The sequence below is a fragment of the Spea bombifrons genome, chromosome 12 (genome assembly GCF_027358695.1).
Source record: "Spea bombifrons isolate aSpeBom1 chromosome 12, aSpeBom1.2.pri, whole genome shotgun sequence".
In the NCBI taxonomy this organism is placed as follows: domain Eukaryota; kingdom Metazoa; phylum Chordata; class Amphibia; order Anura; family Pelobatidae; genus Spea; species Spea bombifrons.
Window position 1 is genome coordinate 27,288,620 of NC_071098.1, and position 21,615 is coordinate 27,310,234.

At 40.1% G+C, this 21,615-nt stretch overlaps 3 long non-coding RNA genes across 3 annotated transcripts; all 3 read left to right on the forward strand.

Annotated features, from left to right (window-relative positions):
* The first annotated feature begins 3,222 nt into the window (after window positions 1–3,222).
* Window positions 3,223–4,341, forward strand: LOC128470426 (uncharacterized). Its single transcript, XR_008346031.1, has 3 exons — window positions 3,223–3,276; window positions 3,811–3,873; window positions 4,278–4,341. It is a non-coding gene; the product is annotated as an uncharacterized LOC128470426 (long non-coding RNA).
* A 3,681-nt stretch (window positions 4,342–8,022) lies between these two features.
* On the forward strand, window positions 8,023–9,102 carry LOC128470425 (uncharacterized). Its single transcript, XR_008346030.1, has 3 exons — window positions 8,023–8,076; window positions 8,608–8,670; window positions 9,039–9,102. It is a non-coding gene; the product is annotated as an uncharacterized LOC128470425 (long non-coding RNA).
* An 8,497-nt stretch (window positions 9,103–17,599) lies between these two features.
* On the forward strand, window positions 17,600–18,680 carry LOC128470424 (uncharacterized). The gene is made up of 3 exons (XR_008346029.1): window positions 17,600–17,653; window positions 18,186–18,248; window positions 18,617–18,680. It is a non-coding gene; the product is annotated as an uncharacterized LOC128470424 (long non-coding RNA).
* Window positions 18,681–21,615: the final 2,935 nt, after the last annotated feature.

Here is a 21,615-nt window from a genome sequence, read left to right on the forward strand (position 1 = left end):
GAATTAGCTGTTTTTTTGGAAAGGACGGGGTCCCTGGGATGGAAATCTATGTTTGGAGACCATCGGGCTTTAGCTAGGACCATCCATCAGCTGGAAGATGTCATCGCAGATGCATTCAAGCATGAAACTCTTGTACCCACAGGCATGATTTGTATACAACCCTCAAACAGAGCAATATGTTTCCCAGATGTGTGCTACCTACTCGTACTAAGATTAATGGGAGTTAAGATCTCCAGGGGGAGATCCATGCCCCTACCCCTTTTTTTAACCCATTTTGCATTGTTTGGATTGCTTGGTCATGGAAATGTTTTTTAGTCCCGTCGGATCTCACTTTCTCTTCTTCTCTTTCGTTACACTCTACATGTGCTTCCAATTATAACGCTCTGTAGACGCTACGTGGAGGAAATCATTGTCGAGATGTTTTTTTCTTCTTGTCATATTCAATATATTCCATTAAAGAGTCTTGCTTACTTCCGCGTAGATGATCACATCATACTTGGCTTCTACGCTTTGTATCGCAGATGGGGTCCCATATCCCAAAAAGTAAAGACTAGGCGAATTTGTGTACGCAGGTGTGTCATCATCTGTGACCACACAGCGGTCATGTCTCTGAAGAGACACACATCCTGGCGCTCTCGCTTCATCCGTGTTCATACATCAGACCGGAAGCAGTGGGTCAGGAACTCTCCGGTGGGCCACAAATTCTGTTTACGTGATGATTTTATGAATTCTGGTGTTTTTTTTCACTCAGTGCAGCTCATAGCGAAGCCACTTGGACGTCTACTCCTGCAACATGATCACTTTGTAACCCAGACAGAGCCGACGGAGGATTGTTTATTAATGGGGTTAGCGACGGAGATTCCAGAATCACCATGTATAGTCATTGACTAATGTCTCCTGAGACACTTTAGTCATTTTAACCCCTAAAACCCTGTTTTAAAAATATTTTTACCATACATTTATTCAACCTTGAATCCACTTTTCATTTTTGTGTGCTCAATAATTTATAAATATATATTAAATTTTAATAATTAATAATTAATTAAGTCCAGATCGGGCTTATTTTTTTAATGGTATAGACCATCAAATCCTGCATTATTCATGATGCAATGGTACAAATGTGAAACATGTTTCCCCAGGATATCTTCATGTATTCCACACCAAATAATAAAACTAACAGAAACATAATATATTTTATGAAAAGCTCCATTACATTACATTTTTTTTGCTGCCTACGGGAAGTCTCGTATCTACATTAATGTGCAAGACGTCCGACGGAGGCGGCTGGACAGCGGTTCCCGCAGATAGCTCCGGGTGTGATTTTACACGAAACATATCATGACGTCACAAATGATTTGATGCCCACTATTTATTTGATATTTGATTATCATCCAACAAAAATGGCTATGATGCAATAATCCATTACACTCGCGAGGGGCTGTTAAACGGTTTAACTGAACAGGGAGATTGGAAGCTCACAAGAGCAGGGCCCCCTCCTCCTTTCTGTGAATACAATCTGTGAATAAAATGTAATGACAATTGTCAAAAACTCCCTATTTATTGTATCCAAAAGGACATGTGATGCTCAAAACAAAATACAAGAGTTCACTGGTGGGTTATGTTGGAAATGTTTGGTTTCTTTAGATTTTGGATTCTATGGGTCTGGGGAAGATTACTTTGTTTTAACTCTATTCCCATGAATGTCATTGAATAAATAATACTATTTTATATTCTGCCACGCCCATATGGCGTCCAATTCTTTTACTGTGCTTTTTAATATCATCGGTAATAGAAATATAATCTGTCCGCTTCCTGGTCTTCCGAATAGATATCATTATATGCAGTGACACCCAACAAACAGTATTCAGAAGAACGTCTTCCGGGGATTTTATAATAAATGAAATGCTACAAAGAAACATAAAAAAATTGTAGATGTTATTTTCCTGGTATCCTTGGAAATAATGTCCAGTGGATACTGTGATTGGTTAATGAGATACGATGTCATTAAAGTGATGCGTCCTCTTCTCACATTCAGTGAAATACTCACTAATTTGACCATCAGTGACAATTAGATAACATAGTAACATAATCCATATTTGGTAGCTGGGCTGAGATGTGATAGCTGTGTTTATGATGTCATAGAATCTAGGGCAGCTGATGACATCACAATGAACACTGTATGATGTCAGCTGGCTAGAGCCATCAGAGCTCACTTTGCTTCAGGTTTCGTACAAGAAGCAAGCGAATAGAGCATATTGTGAGATAATCACTCATAATGCCAAAAAAGCATAAAAGAAAGGGGGGCCGAGGGAGAGGCCGTAAGAGGGCGCAGAAAACACCTGAGAGGAGACAGAGCAAAAACCATTCTGACTCCGCGGGGAAAGGCTGCAGCCCCATGAAAGATGTCCCAGTTCCACCAGGGACATCTAATAGAGCAGAAGGAGAGGTTATCACTCTCTTTCAGATGCTCCTACTGTTTGTCTGGAATATTGCCGGTCATATAAAAGAGGGTTTTAACCATCTGGTAGGCCTGGGAAGGGGCACGAAAAGGCCCAATTCGGGAACTGGCGAGGAGCCATGTAAGAAGAAGAGGAAGGTATCTGGGTCTCCAAAAGGAGAAAAGCGGCATGAAGGTGAAGAACGGGAAAAGGCAGGTTCCAGAAAGCGAAAACGATCATCTTCGCAAGATGAAACCGGCCCTAGTACTAAGAAAGCACCTGAACCAACGCAAGTCACACCCAGAAACACAGTACCAGGTCCAACATCTATTGACCGGCTTTGGTTCCATGGCGTACTGGGCGAAGGAGGTTTTGGAAGGGTAAGTGGGTGTTTCGGGGTTAGGTTTTTAGAGCATTTACCTGTAAGCTTTACTGTGTATTGGGGGAAACTGGTAGTAAAACCTGAGCCTCAGGATTTCCTAAAGCTAAAAGGCATCCAGAGATCCAATGTCTACCCCTGAATCACATCTGTTTCCCCATACCCTATAAAGTCTCCAGGTGTAAAAGTCTGATTATGGTAGGAGGCATGGCTGCTATGTGCTTCCGTTATTTATATCTATGAATAAGCACGAAAATTTATCCTAATTCACCTCTGTGCACCTTTCAGGTCCTGCTGGCGACTGATAACATCAGTAACCAGAAGCTGGCAGTAAAAATGGTGAGCAAAAGGCGCTTGGTGAATCGCAGCAGGGAGTACATCATGATGAAGCGGCAGGTTTTGGAGATCTCCGCAGGCAGCTTCTTTCTCACCCATGCCATCTCCACTTTCCAGACAGAGGTAACTGGGACCTTCCTGTCCATCAGAATACTATCTAAATCTGTATTTACTTATAAGGCATACGAGAAATCCATTTTATATCATATAAACAAATGTTTAGTAAATCAGGCAGCTGAATTCAGAATTCTAAAGCCATTTCCTTCCCGAAGGAAATATTGAAACAGTAAATGTATTAAAATATGGACATGCCCCCCCCCATGGGGCGTAGTTATTAGAACCTTCTTTGTCTACATAGTAAATTTGACTTTGTTTTCTATTTATTCTGAAATAGGACCACCTCTGTTATGTCATGGAGTATTTAGGTGGAGGGACCCTTTATGACTTTCTTACAAATGCAGGCAGGCTTCATATCGAGACCACGAAGTAAGAATGAGATTTAAAGAGATTGGGGTTTGAGGATAGACAGCGATAGTATAGAAAAGGCAATTATTGCGATAGAAAAGGCGCAGGGTTGGAATAATATTACACGGGGCTCTAGGGAGAACAATGGTTTCAGTTTTATTATTTGGGGTTAACTTCATGTTTATCCAACAGGTTCTTCGCGGCAGAGATTGTCTGCGGCCTGCAGTTCCTGCACAACAATGGCGTCATCCATCGGTAATTACCAGTCTTCCTTCACATATATATATAAATATATCACATTGTGTTCTGTCATCTGCTCTGTCTGCTTTACGTCTTTCTACGCATATATGTTATTTCTAATAATTCTTCCGTTCCATTCCATACCAGTTTTTCCTCTTCCTTATGTTTCTCTTGTTTGTATTTCTTGGACAAAGTGTTTTTTGCTCTGAGAGCTTCTGTTTAATCCCCAGATACTGTCTCCATAGGCCTTTGGATTGTATTTCAGTATTTGATATGCTGGTTTCATCATAAATGGAAAGGGGTTTCTACAAATGGGCCAACTTAGTCCCATACTATAACCAGGGAGTCCCTCATCAGTGAAGCTGCTTTTCTTTAACAAACAAAACAATATAAATAACTATGAATTATTGTCTTCACAGAGACCTGAAACCAGAAAATATTCTCCTGGACAGCGTCGGCCATATAAGAATAGCTGATTTTGGGCTGGCGCTGCGGAATATGTTTGGTGGCGCCAAAGCCATTGGAAATGCAGGAACCCCTGGCTATATTGCACCAGAGGTGAGGATTAGAAATCTACACTTTTGACAATATCTTTTTTATTTCTCGATTTGGACACTTTAACAAATAAGCCAAAATCCACCTTTCTCTTGACAGATGTACATGGATGAATCCTACAACTGCGGGGTCGACTGGTGGGCATTTGGCATCATCCTTTACGAAATGGCCACGGGATTTTATCCCTTTAATGCCATTAATTTTGATGGTTATGACCACGTCTTGAAGAGGTCAGTCCTCTATCAAACACCCGACTACCCCGAGTGGCTTAGCAGTGACACCAAAGACATCTTACAACTGGTGAGTACAAGCAGATATTCTGAGGGGTCTACTTGTGTGAAGACATTACCTGTGCTCAGTGATTATGTTTCTTTATGTGGTGTAGTTCACATAATAATATTTTATCTCATTTTGTCTCTTTATAGCTCCTGAACAAATTCCCTACTTTTCGGGTCCAAATGGTGGCAAACATCCGATCATGCGCCTTCTTTAATAGCATCAACTGGGAAGAGCTTGAGGCTGGGAGAGTAGCCCCACCATTTACCCTGGAAACAGTAAGTATATTCAGTATTCGTTAGGGTAGGGTGTGGGTATGTGGGAACCAAGTAGATAACACATCTAGATCTTAGAAACAATATTTCTTATTTGTTTTGCTTATATAAAAATGTTCTAAATTTATATTCTTCTTTCTTTTAGCCATCTCTGGAGCATTTGAACAGGATTGCGGAGCAGAGCCCATATGTGCCAACGAGAGGCCCGCTAGATTGGCCTCTGTCTTCAAAAGAACAAGAGATCTTCCGTGGCTTCAGCTTTGTGAGCCCCATACCGCTCGCTGTTCTGCCTGCATCTGCTGACCGTTGAGATTTCAACCAAAATGAACATCAACATGGTTGAAAAAAATGACCACCAATAAAAAAAAACATTCAGTTGGTCATCAAAAGCAATATCTCTTTTAAAATTTATTTTGTGATGGATTACTGGGAAGAAAAAACTTTCTGCCAAAGAAGAAACCACAGCACCTGTATGGGTGACGTTGAATTCCATTGAGGACAACTCACTATTAACCTCTGGTCCACCTCTTGGGTTAGGTTTGGTAAAACTTATTAACACGGCCTTCTTTTCTAGTAGTTTCATCTGTCAGTATGAGGTTAACCCACTATAACTACACTCATTTCTTTCTTCATGTGTTGGTGTCTTGGTAACAATGTTTGGATCCTGTGACATATGACCCTGTGAGCTCAGAATGTTACAAAAAGTTGCAAAGTAACGAAGTTCTTTGTTACTTTCTCCAAAAAGTCATGAAACACTTACTGTTCGAGAAGACATCCAATCGATCTTGAAGTCTCTGCCGACTAACATAGATCGACTATTCATTTTTGTGTACTCAATAATTTATATATATATATATATATATTATATTATTATTTTTAAGTCCAGATCGGGCTTATTTTTTAATGTATTGACCATCAAGTCCTGCATTATTCATGATGCAATGGTACAAATGTGAAACGTGTTTCCCCAGGATATCTTCATGTATTCCACACCAAATAATAAAACTAACAGAAACATAATATATTTTATAAAAAGCTCCATTACATTACATCTTTTTTTGCTGCCTACGGGAAGTCTCGTATCTACATTAATGTGCAAGACGTCCGACGGAGGCGGCTGGGCAGCGGTTCCAACAGATAGCTCCGGGTGTGATTTTACACGCAACATATCATGACGTCACAAATGATTTGATACACACTATTTATTTGATATTTGATTATCATCCAACAAAAATGGTTATGATGCAATAATCCATTACACTCGTGAGGGGCTGTTAAACGGTTTAACTGAACAGGGAGATTGGAAGCTCACAAGAGCAGGGCCCTCTTCTCCTTTCTGTGAATACAATCTGTGAATAAAATGTAATGACAATTGTCAAAAACTCCCTATTTATTGTATCCAAAAGGACATGTGATGCTCAAAACAAAATACAAGAGTTCACTGGTGGGTTATGTTGGAAATTTTTGGTTTGTTAATAATTTCTTTAGATTTTGGATTCTAAGGGTCTGGGGAAGATTACTTTGTTTTAACTCTATTCCCATGAATTTCATTGAATAAATAATACTATTTTTTATTCTGCCACGCCCATATGGCGTCCAATTCTTTTTTTTAATATCATAGGTAATAGAAATATAATCTGTCCGCTTCCTGGTCTTCCGAATAGATATCATTATATGCAGTGACACCCAACAAACAGTATTCAGAAGAACGCCTTACGGTGATTTTATAATAAATGAAATGCTACAAAGAAACATAAAAAAATCATAGACATTATTTTCCTGGCATCCTTGGAAATAATGTCCAGTGGATACTGTGATTGGTTAATGAGATACAATGTCATTAAAGTGATGCATCCTCTTCTCACATTCAGTGAAATACTCACTAATTTGACCATCAGTGACAATTAGATAACATAGTAACATAATCCATATTTGGTAGCTGGGCTGAGATGTCATAGCTGTGTTTATGATGTCATAGAATCTAGGGCAGCTGATGACATCACAATGAACACTGTATGATGTCAGCTGGCTAGAGCCCTCAGAGCTCACTTTGCTTCAGGTTTCGTACAAGAAGCAAGCGAATAAAGCATATTGTGAGATAATCACTCATAATGCCAAAAAAACATAAAAGAAAGGGGGGCCGAGGGAGAGGCCGTAAGAGGGCGCAGAAAACACCTGAGAGGAGACAGAGCAAAAACCATTCTGACTCAGCAGGGAAAGGCTGCAGCCCCATGAAAGATGTCCCAGTTCCACCAGGGACATCTAATGGAGCAGAAGGAGAGGTTATCACTCTCTTTCAGATGCTCCTACTGTTTGTCTGGAATATTGCCGGTCATATAAAAGAGGGTTTTAACCATCTGGTAGGCCTGGGAAGGGGCACGAAAAGGCCCAATTCGGGAACTGGCGAGGAGCCATGTAAGAAGAAGAGGAAGGTATCTGGGTCTCCAAAAGGAGAAAAGCGGCATGAAGGTGAAGAACGGGAAAAGGCAGGTTCCAGAAAGCGAAAACGATCATCTTCGCAAGATGAAACCGGCCCTAGTACTAAGAAAGCACCTGAACCAACGCAAGTCACACCCAGAAACACAGTACCAGGTCCAACATCTATTGACCGGCTTTGGTTCCATGGCGTACTGGGCGAAGGAGGTTTTGGAAGGGTAAGTGGGTGTTTCGGGGTTAGGTTTTTAGAGCATTTACCTGTAAGCTTTACTGTGTATTGGTGGAAACTGGTAGTAAAACCTGAGCCTCAGGATTTCCTAAAGCTAAAAGGCATCCAGAGATCCAATGTCTACCCCTGAATCACATCTGTTTCCCCATACCCTATAAAGTCCCCAGGTGTAAAAGTCTGATTATGGTAGGAGGCATGTCTGCTATGTGCTTCCGTTATTTATATCTATGAATAAGCACGAAAATGTATCCTAATTCACCTCTGTGCACCTTTCAGGTCCTGCTGGCGACTGATAACATCAGTAACCAGAAGCTGGCAGTAAAAATGGTGAGCAAAAGGCGCTTGGTGAATCGCAGCAGGGAGTACATCATGATGGAGCGGCAGGTTTTGGAGATCTCCGCAGGCAGCTTCTTTCTCACCCATGCCATCTCCACTTTCCAGACAGAGGTAACTGCGACCTTCCTGTCCATCAGAATACTATCTATATCTGTATTTATTACGGGATATGAGAAATCCATTTTATATCATATAAACAAATGTTTAGTAAATCAGGCAGCTGAATTCAGAATTCTAAAGCCATTTCCTTCCCGAAGGAAATATTGAAACAGTAAATGTATTAAAATATAGACATGCCCCCCCCAATGGGGCGTAGTTATTAGAACCTTCTTTGTCTAGATAGTAAATTTAACTTTGTTTTCTATTTATTCTGAAATAGGACCACCTCTGTTATGTCATGGAGTATTTAGGTGGAGGGACCCTTTATGACTTTCTTACAAATGCAGGCAGGCTTCATATCGAGACCACGAAGTAAGAATGAGATTTAAAGAGATTGGGGTTTGAGGATAGACAGCGATAGTATAGAAAAGGCAATTATTGCGATAGAAAAGGCACCGGGTTGGAATAATATTACACGGGGCTCTAGGGAGAACAATGGTTTCAGTTTTATTATTTGGGGTTAACTTCATGTTTATCCAACAGGTTCTTCGCGGCAGAGATTGTCTGCGGCCTGCAGTTCCTGCACAACAATGGCGTCATCCATCGGTAATTACCAGTCTGCCTTCACACATATATATAAATATATCACATTGTGTTCTGTCACCTGCTCTGTCTGCTTTACGTCTTTCTACGCATACATGTTATTTCTAATAATTCTTCCTTTCTATACCATACCAGTTGTCCCTCATCCTTATGTTTATCATTATTTTGTGTTTCTTGGACACAATGTTTCTGGTTTCATCATTAATGTAAAAACCCCACGGGCTCCTGCACTGTTATGCGAGGTGCAGAATAGGTGTTTCTATAAATTGGCCAACTAACTCCCATAATATAACCAGGGAGTCCCTCATCAGTGAAGTTAATTTTAACAAAACAAAAACAATATAAATAACTATGAATTATTGTCTTCACAGAGACCTGAAACCAGAAAATATTCTCCTGGACAGCGTCGGCCATATAAGAATAGCTGATTTTGGGCTGGCACTGCGGAATATGTTTGGTGGCGCCAAAGCCATTGGAAATGCAGGAACCCCTGGCTATATTGCACCAGAGGTGAGGATTAAAAATCTAAATTTTTGACAAGATATTTTTTATTTCTCTATTTGGACACTTTAACAAATAAGCCAAAATCCACCTTTCTCTTGACAGATGTACATGGATGAATCCTACAACTGCGGGGTCGACTGGTGGGCATTTGGCATCATCCTTTACGAAATGGCCACGGGATTTTATCCCTTTAATGCCATTAATTTTGATGGTTATGATCACGTCTTGAAGAGGTCAGTCGTCTATCAAACACCCGACTACCCCGAGTGGCTAAGCAGTGACACCAAAGACATCTTAAAACTGGTGAGTACAAGCAGATATTCTGAGGGGTCTACTTGTGTGAAGACATTATCTGTGCTCAGTGATTATGTTTCTTTATGTGGTCTAGTACACATAATAATATTTTATCTCATTTTGTCTCTTTATAGCTCCTGAACAAATTTCCTACTTTTCGGGTCCAAATGGTGGCAAATATCCGATCATGCGCCTTCTTTAATAGCATCAACTGGGAAGAGCTTGAGGCTGGGAGAGTAGCCCCACCATTTACCCTGGAAACAGTAAGTATATTCAGTATTCATTAGGGTAGGGTGTGGGTATGTGGGAACCAAGTAGATAACACATCTAGATCTTAGAAACAATATTTCTTATTTGTTTTGCTTATATAAAAAAAATTCTAAATTTATATTCTTCTTTCTTTTAGCCATCTCTGGAGCATTTGAACAGGATTGCGGAGCAGAGCCCATATGTGCCAACGAGAGGCCCGCTAGATTGGCCTCTGTCTTCAAAAGAACAAGAGATCTTCCGTGGCTTCAGCTTTGTGAGCCCCATACCGCTCGCTGTTCTGCCTGCATCTGCTGACCGTTGAGATTTCAACCAAAATGAACATCAACATGGTTGAAAAAAAAAAAAAACACCAATAAAAAAAACATTCAATTGGTCATCAAAAGCAATATCTCTTTTGAAATGTATTTTGTGATGGATTACTGGGAAGAAAACACTTTCTGCCAAAGAAGAAACCACAGCACCTGTATGGGTGATGTTGAATTCCATTGAGGACAACTCACTATTAACCTCTGGTCCACCTCTTGGGTTAGGTTTGGTAAAACTTATTAACACGGCCTTCTTTTCTAGTAGTTTCATCTGTCAGTATGAGGTTAACCCACTATAACTACACTCATTTCTTTCTTCATGTGTTGGTGTCTTGGTAACAATGTTTGGATCCTGTGACATATGACCCTGTGAGCTCAGAATGTTACAAAAAGTTGCAAAGTAACGAAGTTCTTTGTTACTTTCTCCAAAAAGTCATGAAACACTTACTGTTCGAGAAGACATCCAATCGATCTTGAAGTCTCTGCCGACTAACATAGATGGACTATTCATTTTTGTGTACTCAATAATTTATATATATATATATTATATTTTTATTTTTAAGTCCAGATCGGGCTTATTTTTTAATGGTATTGACCATCAAGTCCTGCATTATTCATGATGCAATGGTACAAATGTGAAACATGTTTCCCCAGGATATCTTCATGTATTCCACACCAAATAATAAAACTAACAGAAACATAATATATTTTATAAAAAGCTCCATTACATTACATCTTTTTTTGCTGCCTACGGGAAGTCTCGTATCTACATTAATGTGCAAGACGTCCGACGGAGGCGGCTGGGCAGCGGTTCCAACAGATAGCGCCGGGTGTGATTTTACACGCAACATATCATGACGTCACAAATGATTTGATGCCCACTATTTATTTGATTATTTGATCATTTATTTTGATTATCATCCAACAAAAATGGCTATGATGCAATAATCCATTACACTCGTGAGGGGCTGTTAAACGGTTTAACTGAACAGGGAGATTGGAAGCTCACAAGAGCCGGGCCCTCTTCTCCTTTCTGTGAATACAATCTGTGAATAAAATGGAATGACAATTGTCAAAAACTCCCTATTTATTGTATCCAAAAGGACATGTGATGCTCAAAACAAAATACAAGAGTTCACTGGTGGGTTATGTTGGAAATTTTTGGTTTCTTTAGATTTTGGATTCTATGGGTCTGGGGAAGATTACTTTGTTTTAACTCTATTCCCATGAATGTCATTGAATAACTAATACTATTTTATGTTCTGCCACGCTCATACGGTGTCCAATTCTTTTACTGTGCTTTTTAATATCATCGGTAATAGAAATATAATCTGTCCGCTTCCTGGTCTTCCGAATAGATATCATTATATGCAGTGACACCCAACACACAGTATTCAGAAGAACGTCTTCCGGTGATTTTATAATAAATGAAATGCTAAAGAAACATAAAAAAATTGTACATATTATTTTCCTGGTATCCTTGGAAATAATGTCCAGTGGATACTGTGATTGGTTAATGAGATACAATGTCATTAAAGTGATGCATCCTCTTCTCACATTCAGTGAAATACTCACTAATTTGACCATCAGTGACAATTAGATAACATAGTAACATAATCCATATTTGGTAGCTGGGCTGAGATGTCATAGCTGTGTTTATGATGTCATAGAATCTAGGGCAGCTGATGACATCACAATGAACACTGTATGATGTCAGCTGCCTAGAGCCATCAGAGCTCACTTTGCTTCAGGTTTCGTACAAGAAGCAAGCGAATAAAGCATTTTGTGAGATAATCACTCATAATGCCAAAAAAACATAAAAGAAAGGGGGGCCGAGGGAGAGGCCGTAAGAGGGCGCAGAAAACACCTGAGAGGAGACAGAGCAAAAACCATTCTGACTCCGCGGGGAAAGGCTGCAGCCCCATGAAAGATGTCCCAGTTCCACCAGGGGCATCTAATGGAGCAGAAGGAGAGGTTATCACTCTCTTTCAGATGCTCCTACTGTTTGTCTGGAATATTGCCGGTCATATAAAAGAGGGTTTTAACCATCTGGTAGGCCTGGGAAGGGGCACGAAAAGGCCCAATTCGGGAACTGGCGAGGAGCCATGTAAGAAGAAGAGGAAGGTATCTGGGTCTCCAAAAGGAGAAAAGCGGCATGAAGGTGAAGAACGGGAAAAGGCAGGTTCCAGAAAGCGAAAACGATCATCTTCGCAAGATGAAACCGGCCCTAGTACTAAGAAAGCACCTGAACCAACGCAAGTCACACCCAGAAACACAGTACCAGGTCCAACATCTATTGACCGGCTTTTGTTCCATGGCGTACTGGGCGAAGGAGGTTTTGGAAGGGTAAGTGGGTGTTTCGGGGTTAGGTTTTTAGAGCATTTACCTGTAAGCTTTACTGTGTATTGGAGGAAACTGGTAGTAAAACCTGAGTCTCACGATTTCCTAAAGCTAAAAGGCATCCAGAGATCCAATGTCTACCCCTGAATCACATCTGTTTCCCCATACCCTATAAAGTCCCCAGGTGTAAAAGTCTGATTATAGTAGGAGGCATGGCTGCTATGTGCTTCCGTTATTTATATCTATGAATAAGCACAAAAATTTATCCTAATTCACCTCTGTGCACCTTTCAGGTCCTGCTGGCGACTGATAACATCAGTAACCAGAAGCTGGCAGTAAAAATGGTGAGCAAAAGGCGCTTGGTGAATCGCAGCAGGGAGTACATCATGATGGAGCGGCAGGTTTTGGAGATCTCCGCAGGCAGCTTCTTTCTCACCCATGCCATCTCCACTTTCCAGACAGAGGTAACTGCGACCTTCCTGTCCATCAGAATACTATCTAAATCTGTATTTACTTATAAGGCATACGAGAAATCCATTTTATATCATATAAACAAATGTTTAGTAAATCAGGCAGCTGAATTCAGAATTCTAAAGCCATTTCCTTCCCGAAGGAAATATTGAAACAGTAAATGTATTAAAATATAGACATGCCCCCCCCCCCATGGGGCGTAGTTATTAGAACCTTCTTTGTCTACATAGTAAATTTGACTTTGTTTTCTATTTATTCTGAAATAGGACCACCTCTGTTATGTCATGGAGTATTTAGGTGGAGGGACCCTTTATGACTTTCTTGCAAATGCAGGCAGGCTTCATATCGAGACCACGAAGTAAGAATGAGATTTAAAGAGATTGGGGTTTGAGGATAGACAGCGATAGTATAGAAAAGGCAATTATTGTGATAGAAAAGGCGCAGGGTTGGAATAATATTACACGGGGCTCTAGGGAGAACAATGGTTTCAGTTTTATTATTTGGGGTTAACTTCATGTTTATCCAACAGGTTCTTTGCGGCAGAGATTGTCTGCGGCCTGCAGTTCCTGCACAACAATGGCGTCATCCATCGGTAATTACCAGTCTTCCTTCACACATATATATAAATATATCACATTGTGTTCTGTCACCTGCTCTGTCTGCTTTACGTCTTTCTACGCATATATGTTATTTCTAATAATTCTTCCGTTCCATTCCATACCAGTTTTCCCTCTTCCTTATGTTTATCTTGTTTGTGTTTCTTGGACAAAATGTTTTTTGCTCTGAGAGCTTCTGTTTAATCCCCAGATACTGTCTCCATAGAAGGCCTTTGGATTGTATTTCAGTATTTGATATGCTGGTTTCATCATTAATGGAAAGGGGTTTCTACAAATGGGCCAACTTAGTCCCATAATATAACCAGGGAGTCCCTCATCAGTGAAGCTGCTTTTCTTTAACAAACAAAACAATATAAATAACTAAGAATTATTGTCTTCACAGAGACCTGAAACCAGAAAATATTCTCCTGGACAGCGTCGGCCATATAAGAATAGCTGATTTTGGGCTGGCGCTGCGGAATATGTTTGGTGGCGCCAAAGCCATTGGAAATGCAGGAACCCCTGGCTATATTGCACCAGAGGTGAGGATTAGAAATCTACACTTTTGACAATATCTTTTTTATTTCTCGATTTGGACACTTTAACAAATAAGCCAAAATCCACCTTTCTCTTGACAGATGTACATGGATGAATGCTACAACTGCGGGGTCGACTGGTGGGCATTTGGCATCATCCTTTACGAAATGGCCACGGGATTTTATCCCTTTAATGCCATTAATTTTGATGGTTATGACCACGTCTTGAAGAGGTCAGTCCTCTATCAAACACCCGACTACCCCGAGTGGCTTAGCAGTGACACCAAAGACATCTTACAACTGGTGAGTACAAGCAGATATTCTGAGGGGTCTACTTGTGTGAAGACATTATCTGTGCTCAGTGATTATGTTTCTTTATGTGGTCTAGTACACATAATAATATTTTATCTCATTTTGTCTCTTTATAGCTCCTGAACAAATTTCCTACTTTTCGGGTCCAAATGGTGGCAAACATCCGATCATGCACCTTCTTTAATAGCATCAACTGGGAAGAGCTTGAGGCTGGGAGAGTAGCCCCACCATTTACCCTGGAAACAGTAAGTACATTCGGTATTCATTAGGGTAGGGTGTGGGTATGTGGGAACCAAGTAGATAACACATCTTAGAAACAATATTTCTTATTTGTTTTGCTTATATAAAAATTTTCTAAATTTATATTCTTCTTTCTTTTAGCCATCTCTGGAGCATTTGAACAGGATTGCGGAGCAGAGCCCATATGTGCCAACGAGAGGGCCGCTAGATTGGCCTCTGTCTTCAAAAGAACAAGAGATCTTCCGTGGCTTCAGCTTTGTGAGCCCCATACCGCTCGCTGTTCTGCCTGCATCTGCTGACCGTTGAGATTTCAACCAAAATGAACATCAACATGGTTGAAAAAAATGACCACCAATAAAAAAAAACATTCAGTTGGTCATCAAAAGCAATATCTCTTTTAAAATTTATTTTGTGATGGATTACTGGGAAGAAAAAACTTTCTGCCAAAGAAGAAACCACAGCACCTGTATGGGTGACGTTGAATTCCATTGAGGACAACTCACTATTAACCTCTGGTCCACCTCTTAGGTTAGGTTTGGTAAAACTTATAAACATCGCCTTCTTTTTTGGTAGTTTCATCTGCCAATATGAGGTTAACCCACTATAACTACACTCATTTCTTTCTTCATGCGTTGGTGTCTTGGTAACAATGTTTGGATCCTGTGACATATGACCCTGTGAGCTCAGAATGTTACAAAAAGTTGCAAAGTAACGAAGTTCTTTGTTACTTTCTCCAAAAAGTCATGAAGCACTTACTGTTCGAGAAGACATCCAATCGATCTTGAAGTCTCTGCCGACTAACATAGATCGACTATTCATTTTTGTGTACTCAATAATTTATATATATATATATATATATATATTATATTATTATTTTTAAGTCCAGATCGGGCTTATTTTTTAATGGTATCGACCATCAAATCCTGCATTAGTCATGATGCAATGGTACAAATGTGAAACATGTTTCCCCAGGATATCTTCATGTATTCCACACCAAATAATAAAACTAACAGAAACATAATATATTTTATGAAAAGCTCCATTACATTACATCTTTTTTTGCTGCCTACGGGAAGTCTCGTATCTACATTAATGTGCAAGACGTCCGACGGAGGCGGCTGGGCAGCGGTTCCAACAGATAGCGCCGGGTGTGATTTTACACGCAACATATCATGACGTCACAAATGATTTGATGCCCACTATTTATTTGATATTTGATTATCATCCAACAAAAATGGCTATGATGCAATAATCCATTACACTCGCGAGGGGCTGTTAAACGGTTTAACTGAACAGGGAGATTGGAAGCTCACAAGAGCCGGGCCCTCTTCTCCTTTCTGTGAATACAATCTGTGAATAAAATGGAATGACAATTGTCAAAAACTCTCTATTTATTGTATCCAAAAGGACATGTGATGCTCAAAACAAAATACAAGAGTTCACTGGTGGGTTATGTTGGAAATTTTTGGTTTGTTAATAATTTCTTTAGATTTTGGATTCTAAGGGTCTGGGGAAGATTACTTTGTTTTAACTCTATTCCCATGAATGTCATTGAATAACTAATACTATTTTATATTCTGCCACGCCCATATGGCGTCCAATTCTTTTAATGTGCTTTTTAATATCATCGGTAATAGAAATATAATCTGTCCGCTTCCTGGTCTTCCGAATAGATATCATTATATGCAGTGACACCCAACAAACAGTATTCAGAAGAACGTCTTCCGGGGATTTTATAATAAATGAAATGCTAAAGAAACATAAAAAATCGTAGATGTTATTTTCCTGGTATCCTTGGAAATAATGTCCAGTGGATACTGTGATTGGTTAATGAGATACAATGTCATTAAAGTGATGCGTCCTCTTCTCACATTCAGTGAAATACTCACTAATTTGACCATCAGTTACATTTAGATAACATAGTAACATAATCCATATTTGGTAGCTGGGCTGAGATGTCATAGCTGTGTTTATGATGTCATAGAATCTAGGGCAGCTGATGACATCACAATGAACACTGTATGATGTCAGCTGGCTAGAGCCCTCAGAGCTCACTTTGCTTCAGGTTTCGTACAAGAAGCAAGCGAATAAAGCATATTGTGAGATAATCACTCATAATGCCAAAAAAACATAAAAGAAAGGGGGGCCGAGGGAGAGGCCGTAAGAGGGCGCAGAAAACACCTGAGAGGAGACAGAGCAAAAACCATTCTGACTCAGCAGGGAAAGGCTGCAGCCCCATGAAAGATGTCCCAGTTCCACCAGGGGCATCTAATGGAGCAGAAGGAGAGGTTATCACTCTCTTTCAGATGCTCCTACTGTTTGTCTGGAATATTGCCGGTCATATAAAAGAGGGTTTTAACCATCTGGTAGGCCTGGGAAGGGGCACGAAAAGGCCCAATTCGGGAACTGGCGAGGAGCCATGTAAGAAGAAGAGGAAGGTATCTGGGTCTCCACAAGGAGAAAAGCGGCATGAAGGTGAAGAACGGGAAAAGGCAGGTTCCAGAAAGCGAAAACGATCATCTTCGCAAGATGAAACCGGCCCTAGTACTAAGAAAGCACCTGAACCAACGCAAGTCACACCCAGAAACACAGTACCAGGTCCAACATCTATTGACCGGCTTTTGTTCCATGGCGTACTGGGCGAAGGAGGTTTTGGAAGGGTAAGTGGGTGTTTCGGGGTTAGGTTTTTAGAGCATTTACCTGTAAGCTTTACTGTGTATTGGAGGAAACTGGTAGTAAAACCTGAGCCTCAGGATTTCCTAAAGCTAAAAGGCATCCAGAGATCCAATGTCTACCCCTGAATCACATCAATTTCCCCATACCCTATAAAGTCCCCAGGTGTAAAAGTCTGATTATAGTAGGAGGCATGTCTGCTATGTGCTTCCGTTATTTATATCTATGAATAAGCACAAAAATTTATCCTAATTCACCTCTGTGCACCTTTCAGGTCCTGCTGGCGACTGATAACATCAGTAACCAGAAGCTGGCAGTAAAAATGGTGAGCAAAAAGCGCTTGGTGAATCGCAGCAGGGAGTACATCATGATGGAGCGGCAGGTTTTGGAGATCTCCGCAGGCAGCTTCTTTCTCACCCATGCCATCTCCACTTTCCAGACAGAGGTAACTGGGACCTTCCTGTCCATCAGAATACTATCTAAATCTGTATTTACTTATAAGGCATTCGAGAAATCCATTTTATATCATATAAAAAATGTTTAGTAAATCAGGCAGCTGAATTCAGAATTCTAAAGCCATTTCCTTCCCGAAGGAAATATTGAAACAGTAAATGTATTAAAATATAGACATGCCCCCCCCATGGGGCGTAGTTATTAGAACCTTCTTTGTCTACATAGTAAATTTGACTTTGTTTTCTATTTATTCTGAAATAGGACCACCTCTGTTATGTCATGGAGTATTTAAGTGGAGGGACCCTTTTTGACTTTCTTACAAATGCAGGCAGGCTTCATATCGAGACCACGAAGTAAGAATGAGATTTAAAGAGATTGGGGTTTGAGGATAGACAGCGATAGTATAGAAAAGGCAATTATTGCGATAGAAAAGGCACCGGGTTGGAATAATATTACACGGGGCTCTAGGGAGAACAATGGTTTCAGTTTTATTATTTGGGGTTAACTTCATGTTTATCCAACAGGTTCTTCGCGGCAGAGATTGTCTGCGGCCTGCAGTTCCTGCACAACAATGGCGTCATCCATCGGTAATTACCAGTCTTCCTTCACATATATATATAAATATATCACATTGTGTTCTGTCGCCTGCTCTGTCTGCTTTACGTCTTTCTACGCATATATGTTATTTCTAATAATTCTTCCTTTCTATACCATACCAGTTGTCCCTCATCCTTATGTTTATCATTATTTTGTGTTTCTTGGACACAATGTTTCTGGTTTCATCATTAATGTAAAAACCCCACGGGCTCCTGCACTGTTATGCGAGGTGCAGAATAGGTGTTTCTATAAATTGGCCAACTAACTCCCATAATATAACCAGGGAGTCCCTCATCAGTGAAGTTAATTTTAACAAAACAAAAACAATATAAATAACTATGAATTATTGTCTTCACAGAGACCTGAAACCAGAAAATATTCTCCTGGACAGCGTCGGCCATATAAGAATAGCTGATTTTGGGCTGGCGCTGCGGAATATGTTTGGTGGCGCCAAAGCCATTGGAAATGCAGGAACCCCTGGCTATATTGCACCAGAGGTGAGGATTAGAAATCTACACTTTTGACAATATCTTTTTTATTTCTCTACTTGGACACTTTAACAAATAAGCCAACCTCCACCTTTCTCTTGACAGATGTACATGGATGAATCCTACAACTGCGGGGTCGACTGGTGGGCATTTGGCATCATCCTTTACGAAATGGCCACGGGATTTTATCCCTTTAATGCCATTAATTTTGATGGTTATGACCACGTCTTGAAGAGGTCAGTCGTCTATCAAACACCCGACTACCCCGAGTGGCTAAGCAGTGACACCAAAGACATCTTACAACTGGTGAGTACAAGCAGATATTCTAAGGGGTCTACTTGTGTGAAGACATTATCTGTGCTCAGTGATTATGTTTCTTTATGTGGTCTAGTTCACATAATAATATTTTATCTCATTTTGTCTCTTTATAGCTCCTGAACAAATTCCCTACTTTTCGGGTCCAAATGGTGGCAAACATCCGATCATGCGCCTTCTTTAATAGCATCAACTGGGAAGAGCTTGAGGCTGGGAGAGTAGCCCCACCATTTACCCTGGAAACAGTAAGTATATTCAGTATTCATTAGGGTAGGGTGTGGGTATGTGGGAACCAAGTAGATAACACATCTAGATCTTAGAAACAATATTTCTTATTTGTTTTGCTTATATAAAAATGTTCTAAATTTATATTCTTCTTTCTTTTAGCCATCTCTGGAGCATTTGAACAGGATTGCGGAGCAGAGCCCATATGTGCCAACGAGGGGCCCACTAGATTGGCCTCTGTCTTCAAAAGAACAAGAGATCTTCCGTGGCTTCAGCTTTGTGAGCCCCATACCGCTCGCTGTTCTGCCTGCATCTGCTGACCGTTGAGATTTCAACCAAAATGAACATCAACATGGTTGAAAAAAAAAGACCACCAATAAAAAAAAACATTCAATTGGTCATCAAAAGCAATATCTCTTTTGAAATTTATTTTGTGATGGATTACTGGGAAGAAAACACTTTCTGCCAAAGAAGAAACCACAGCACCTGTATGGGTGACGTTGAATTCCATTGAGGACAACTCACTATTAACCTCTGGTCCACCTCTTGGGTTAGGTTTGGTAAAACTTATAAACATCACCTTCTTTTCCAGTAGTTTCATCTGCCAATATGAGGTTAACCCACTATAACTACACTCATTTCTTTCTTCATGGTTGGTGTTTTGATAACAATGTTTGGATCCTGTGACATATGACCCTGTGAGCTCAGAATGTTACAAACAGTTGCAAAGTAACGAAGTTCTTTGTTACTTTCTCCAAAAAGTCATGAAGCACTTACTGTTTGAGAAGACATCCAATCGATCTTGAAGTCTCTGCCGACTAACATAGATCGACTATTCATTTTTGTGTACACAATAATTTATATATATATATATATTATTATTATTTTTAAGTCCAGATCGGGCTTATTTTTTAATGTATTGACCATCAAGTCCTGCATTATTCATGATGCAATGGTACAAATGTGAAACATGTTTCCCCAGGATATCTTCATGTATTCCACACCAAATAATAAAACTAACAGAAACGTAATATATTTTATAAAAAGCTCCATTACATTACATCTTTTTTTGCTGCCTACGGGAAGTCTCGTATCTACATTAATGTGCAAGACGTCCGACGGAGGCGGCTGGGCAGCGGTTCCAACAGATAGCGCCGGGTGTGATTTTACACGCAACATATCATGACGTCACAAATGATTTGATGCCCACTATTTATTTGATTATTTGATCATTTATTTTGATTATCATCCAACAAAAATGGCTATGATGCAATAATCCATTACACTCGTGAGGGGCTGTTAAACGGTTTAACTGAACAGGGAGATTGGAAGCTCACAAGAGCCGGGCCCTCTTCTCCTTTCTGTGAATACAATCTGTGAATAAAATGGAATGACAATTGTCAAAAACTCTCTATTTATTGTATCCAAAAGGACATGTGATGCTCAAAACAAAATACAAGAGTTCACTGGTGGGTTATGTTGGAAATTTTTGGTTTGTTAATAATTTCTTTAGATTTTGGATTCTAAGGGTCTGGGGAAGATTACTTTGTTTTAACTCTATTCCCATGAATGTCATTGAATAACTAATACTATTTTATATTCTGCCACGCCCATATGGCGTCCAATTCTTTTAATGTGCTTTTTAATATCATCGGTAATAGAAATATAATCTGTCCGCTTCCTGGTCTTCCGAATAGATATCATTATATGCAGTGACACCCAACAAACAGTATTCAGAAGAACGTCTTCCGGGGATTTTATAATAAATGAAATGCTAAAGAAACATAAAAAATCGTAGATGTTATTTTCCTGGTATCCTTGGAAATAATGTCCAGTGGATACTGTGATTGGTTAATGAGATACAATGTCATTAAAGTGATGCATCCTCTTCTCACATTCAGTGAAATACTCACTAATTTGACCATCAGTGACAATTAGATAACATAGTAACATAATCCATATTTGGTAGCTGGGCTGAGATGTCATAGCTGTGTTTATGATGTCATAGAATCTAGGGCAGCTGATGACATCACAATGAACACTGTATGATGTCAGCTGGCTAGAGCCCTCAGAGCTCACTTTGCTTCAGGTTTCGTACAAGAAGCAAGCGAATAAAGCATATTGTGAGATAATCACTCATAATGCCAAAAAAACATAAAAGAAAGGGGGGCCGAGGGAGAGGCCGTAAGAGGGCGCAGAAAACACCTGAGAGGAGACAGAGCAAAAACCATTCTGACTCAGCAGGGAAAGGCTGCAGCCCCATGAAAGATGTCCCAGTTCCACCAGGGACATCTAATGGAGCAGAAGGAGAGGTTACCACTCTCTTTCA